The sequence below is a fragment of the Sinocyclocheilus rhinocerous genome, unplaced genomic scaffold (assembly GCF_001515625.1).
Source record: "Sinocyclocheilus rhinocerous isolate Xijiao unplaced genomic scaffold, SAMN03320098_v1.1 scaffold2150, whole genome shotgun sequence".
Lineage (NCBI taxonomy): Eukaryota > Metazoa > Chordata > Actinopteri > Cypriniformes > Cyprinidae > Sinocyclocheilus > Sinocyclocheilus rhinocerous.
The window spans coordinates 127,470-133,314 of NW_015630333.1; the positions used below are offsets into that span (position 1 = coordinate 127,470).

General features: G+C 40.3%; 1 protein-coding gene across 1 annotated transcript in view; it reads right to left on the bottom strand.

The window, feature by feature from the left end:
• The window catches only part of LOC107740054 (CD44 antigen-like), a 23,074-nt gene extending 18,992 nt beyond the window's left edge, over window positions 1-4,082 (bottom strand). Inside the window, exon 1 of the mRNA XM_016552327.1 lies at window positions 4,055-4,082. The gene's annotated coding sequence lies outside the window, so the exon portion shown is untranslated. The remainder of the gene's footprint in view (window positions 1-4,054) is intronic.
• Between the last annotated feature and the right edge of the window lie 1,763 nt (window positions 4,083-5,845).

Below are 5,845 nucleotides of genomic sequence, written 5' to 3' on the forward strand. Positions count from 1 at the left end.
CTCTGTGGGAAGATTTGCTTAACGCCGCCCAAATGTTCACACAAAGAAAGAAGACATAACTTTTATTCTCGCTGTAGTTTTGTTGTTTCCGCCGCAATGTCGTAAAGACGCTGTGTGCTTCGTTGTGAAAGCGAAACTACTTTGGTTGGTCTTCCAAAAGAGGACGATATCTGCTTCGTCATGCCTGGAGCTGATCCGTGCTGGTCGCTGAGTAAATACGTCAACTTTGCGCTGTCGATCGATCACCGGATCGGCTTTCACCGTGGACGAATCGGAGTCCAGCCCGGAGTCGTCACATGTCCTTCCGGACGCTCCATCGTCGAAATCGCCGGCTGCGCCGTTCTCAAGCCCATAATGTTCTTTTTAGCAGCATCATATGACCCCTTTAATGCCACACCAGATGTTTATGACTGTCTTTCTTCACAAAGAAAGATTTTTAGTCCATATAATGCAAGTGTAAAAGTCAGCTTCAAAAACCACACAAAGTGAACAAAATGGTAAAGTTTAACATATAAGTATTTTTCTTACAGACGTTGCTTCGCTTCAGAAGACATCGAGTCATCAACTGCTGTCACATGGGTTACCACAGTTCACTTTGTGTAGCTTTTGAAGCATCATCTTTGGACGTCCCGCACTCTTGCATTATATGCAGAGATTATTATATGGATACATTTTTTCTAAAAATGTTAATTTGTGTTAAGTCATATATATATATATATATATATATATATGCGATGACTTGAAGGTGTAAAAGATGGAGGATCCAGGACTGTATTTTTTGTGATATATATATAGATGTGTGTGTGTGCGTGCGTGCGTGCGTGCGTGTGTGTGTTAAAATCTTGCTAATTACTTATAAAGCCCTGAGTGGTTTAGCTCCTCAGTACTTGAGTGAGCTCTTATCACATTATAGTCCTTCACGTTCACTGCGATCTCAAAACTCTAGCCATTTTTATCAAATATATAATCTAGAATAGATTATCTATCTTTTACCTAGAATATCAAAATCAACTGCGGGCGGCAGATCCTTTTCCTATTTAGCGCCCAAACTCTGGAATAACCTACCTAACATTGTTCGGGAGGCAGACACACTCTGTCAGTTTAAATCTAGATTAAAGACCCATCTCTTTAACCTGGCTTACACATAACACACTAACACATTTCTAATACTCAAATCCGTTAAAGGATTGTTAGGCTGTGTTATGGCTGCATTAGTTTGTCTGTCTCATTCTTATCCCGAGTTTAACGTAATCAGTCGTATCCTGCGCCCAGGAAGTGAGAGTGAAATCTTGCTGATGTGTCTGCAGCCATGGTAACCAGAGGTCTGTTTGTTACAGTCTGACAGTAGTTCCATAAATACGCTGTCACCTAATAGCTTGTTTGAAATCGCGTGATTCTGATGACGCACAGAATTCAGATGGAGGGCAGGAAGTAAAAAAATAGAATGGAAGACATAGAGGAAAGTGAAAGTGACGTGACATGTGGCCAAGTATGGTGACCCATACTCGGAATTAGTGCTCTGCGTTTAACCCATCCTAAGTGCACACACACAGCAGTGAACACACACACAGAGCAGTGGGCAGCCATTTATGCTGCAGCGCCCGGGGAGCAGTTGGGGGTTCGGTGCCTTGCTCAAGGGCACCTCAGTCGTGGGTATTGAACAAATCCTGCCGGACCTAAGACTCGAACTCGCAACCTTTGGGTTACGAGTACGACTCTCTAACCATTAGGCCACGACTTCCCCCTCTGTATTGTTCGTATTGTAGCGGATTAGGCACTATTTCAAAAGAAAGATATAAACAGAAAATCAACACATATGTTGGATGTGATCCTTATATTATGAAGAGGAGCGAATTTTCTGCTGAACTGAAATATTTGCCTGCCATTGAGGCAGTAGTTATACAGTAAGTAACAACCTTGTCCTCCAGACATCCTTCTACTCCAAAAAACAGATGAAGGCGTACAAAAGTATGGATGCATACCATTTTTTATTAGTGGTTGAGTCAATGACCTCGGTACCAAGGTGCTCCCCAATGACAATCGTTTGGTTTTTGCCCGCGTGAGTATTTCTTTTTTGTCCTATCGATTAACCTAGCAACAAACATTCAATGCTGCTGCACCTCTTGATGTTAGCGTTACGGTTGTTTACTTTACTTTATTAGGTTAACCACTCTCAAAGGTCTGCCAAAATGCCACTAAAGGCATGGATTATCGCAAAACAAGACGGAGAAGTCATTGCAGCTCATTGCAACTGCATTGCCGGGTAAGTTATTTACATTTGCCTGTATTTTGTATAACTGTTAAGTGTAGTGTGGTGTTGCTTGTAGTATCTGTTTTTTTAAATATAATAATACATAAACATATAATAAAGATATATCTTAATATATTACCAATGTCTTAATATATTATTATATCTTAATGTATTAGCCATTTGTGGTTAATAAATAAATTCTATTCATTCTTTTTTCAGATTGTCAGAATCCTGTTCTCATGTTGGGGCAGTTTTTTTTTTTCCATTGAAGCTGGTGTTAAAATGTGAGATACAGCCTCAAGCACAACTGAAAAGTGCAAGTGGCTGATGCCATCACATGTACAAAAGGTGTGTAAATGTACTGTACATATTACTATTTTGTACCCTACTCTACGACGGCAAATGACAGCAACTGTCAGTTTGTAAAACACACTTCTGCAGGGAAACACAGGGAAAGTAAGATCAAACACTGCAACTACAATTCATATGGTTTTGTCTTAGACTAAAAACTAACAGCACACATTGTAGTTGCAGTGTTATATCTTAAATGTTCCATGTTATGGACCTCATAACCAGTCATAAGGGTCATTTTTTCAAATTGAGATTTATACATCATCTGAAAGCTAAATAAATAATCTTTGTTATGATAGGACAATATTTGGGTGAGATGCAACTATTTGAAAATCTGGAATCTGAGGGTGCAAAAAAATCAAAATATTGAGAAAATCATCTTTAAAGTTGTCCAAATGAAGTTCTTAGCAATGCATATTACTAATCAAAAATTAAGTTTTGATATATTTACAGTAGGAAATTTACAAAATATCTTCATGGAACATAATCTTTACTTAATATCCTAATGATTTTTGGCATAAAAGAAAAATCAATAATTTTGACCCGTATTGTTGGCTATTGCTACAAATATACCCCAGCGACTTAAGTGACGTGACGTGACATGTGGCCAAGTATGGTGACCCATACTAGGAATTAGTGCCCTGCATTTATCCCATCCTTAGTGCACACACACAGCAGTGAACACACACACACTGTGAACACACACCCGGAGCAGTGGGCAGCCATTTATGCTGCGGCGCCCGGGGAGCAGTTGGGGGTTCGGTGCCTTGCTCAAGGGCACCTCAGTCGTGGTATTGAAGGTGGAAGAGAGTGCTGTACATTCACTCCCCCCACCTACAATCCCTGCCGGTACGAGATTCGAACCCGCAACCTTTGGGTTACGAGTCCGACTCTCTAACCATTAGGCCATGACTTAAGACTGGTTTTGTGCTCCATATTTTGGTCACATATGTGTGTGTTAGACATGGTCAGTTACTGTATGTAGGAGTGTTAAGAGTGTATCCCTTTAAGGAACCTGGCAGGAAGTAGCTATTAGCGACACCGTTGGTGTTAGACAGGAGCACGCTACATGAAGATGCCAAGCCGATACAGTTTTTCAACGGGAATTTAGTGTCGCATTTTATTTCTTTCTTGATACTCTTTGAAATTCCATGGTATATCCTTTTATTTTTTGTTTTTATTTTTGATTTGGTATCGGTTTTCATATAATTACAAGTCAGTTAATCAGCAGATTTAAAGTGCAATTTTATACTCACCAATAATGTCAAGCAACTTCAAGAATCCAAAAAACAACAAATCATCGACACTGTAAATAAATCTTCCTTGTATATAACTTGAACGCTTGGCTAAGTAGAACATGGCAGAATGCCATTGTAATGGCAAATTTAAGCAGCCCCCAACATATTTCGCAGACACTCTTTAAACGACTATCTAAATAAACTTAAGTTGTACCTTTTAAGGATGAGATGAGCAGAATAGAAATGCGTGAGCAAGGTAGGCAGATAGCAGGCAGGCAGGGCAGGATGCATGGACAAAACAAACAATATTCCAAAATGGATTCCAGTAATCCATACAAAGGTTAAAGCAGGGTTGAAAGGATACAAACTCAAGATCAAATTAATCAAATAAAATAGCAAAGCAAATAGCCTTAAAGAACTTACTGTATATGCCTAGTAGGTTGGTAGGGTGCTTCTTTGTTCTTTGTTTTCTGACAAAAAGGTCATCTTTAACTTCACTGCCTTCTCACTATCAAAATAAAAGTATCTACAAAAAAAAACCTTATATACAAAAAAATATTTTAGTATTCCTATTACCTAAATAACAAATAAATAATGGCTCCAACATAGCCGGCCCCTTATAGCTACCGATGGAAGCAAGTTATAACAAACAAAATACAATTTTAAAGGAGCCATAAATTGTTTACTCAAATTCATTGTACTATTCTATACCACGTACAAGATTATTTGCATGCAAATCAGTGTATGTGCATGTATGAGTGTATGCACATGCACAAAGACTATAAAGGCCTTAATTAGGTTATTGGCCTTCTACCAGCAAGCAGATCTTCCTGACAGGTCTTTCAAGCTGGCTTGTTTTGGTTTGTAGACGTACACTGCGGACCAGGCCTTTGGAGTCAGGGAAGGCTTCTGTGACTCTGGCCAACATCCAGGAACCTCGCAGAGCTGAGGCATCAGCTACCAGCACAATGTCTCCTTGACGGAAGTTGCGCCTGGTCCGTGACCATTTTTGCCGTGCTTGCAGAAGAGGAAGATACTCTCGAATCCAACGCTTCCAAAACAAATCAGCAATGTACTGCACTTGCCTCCAGCGACGCCTATTGTAAAGATCTTCTTTCGCAAACAATCCAGGAGGTAGAAGAGGTGGCACCTTAAGCTGCAGTAAGTGGTTAGGTGTTAAGGCCTCCAAATCATTTGGGTTATCAGAAACACGTGTGAGTGGTCGGCTATTAAGAATAGCCTCAACTTCACACATTACTGTTTGAAGACCTTCTTCATCCAAATATTGTTCCCTGATGACTGACCGGAACACTGTTTTGATCATGCGAATCAGCCTTTCCCATATCCCTCCACAATGAGCACCATGGGGAGGATTAAACGTCCACTTCACCCCTTTTTGGAGCAGGCTTTGTTCAATCTGTTGCATGTTCCAAGATTTTAAAGCTTCCTTTAGTTCCTTTTCAGTTGAAACAAAGTTTGTTCCATTATCTGATCGCAACTCAGACACTGGTCCTCTTCTAGCAATGAAACGCCTGAATGCATTAATACAAGAGTTCATATCAAGCAAATGTGCAACTTCCAAATGTATTGCACGGCCGGTAAGACATGTAAAAATCACGCCATAGCGCTTCACGATGCTACGGCCTTGTTTTATTTCCAGTGGTCCAAATAATCAACCCCTACATGAGTGAAGGGCGGAAGGTCAGGGGTCAACCTGTCAATAGGCAAATCTCCCATTTTCTGTTCACCTACACTGGAGTTTATTCATCTGCATGATGTGCATTCACGAATGACCTTTCTGGACAAGGAATTGGCACAAGGAATCCAGTATCTTTGTCTAAGCTAGGACAGCATGAAATTCCTTCCACTGTGTCCAACTTCTAGATGGATGTGCCGAAGTAAGAGCTTGGAAACAATGTTTTTTAGGAAGAATGGCAGTTTGTTTCTGCTCAGTAGGCATTGCCATTTTGCTCAAGCGGCCACCCACTCTCAAGATGCCATTATC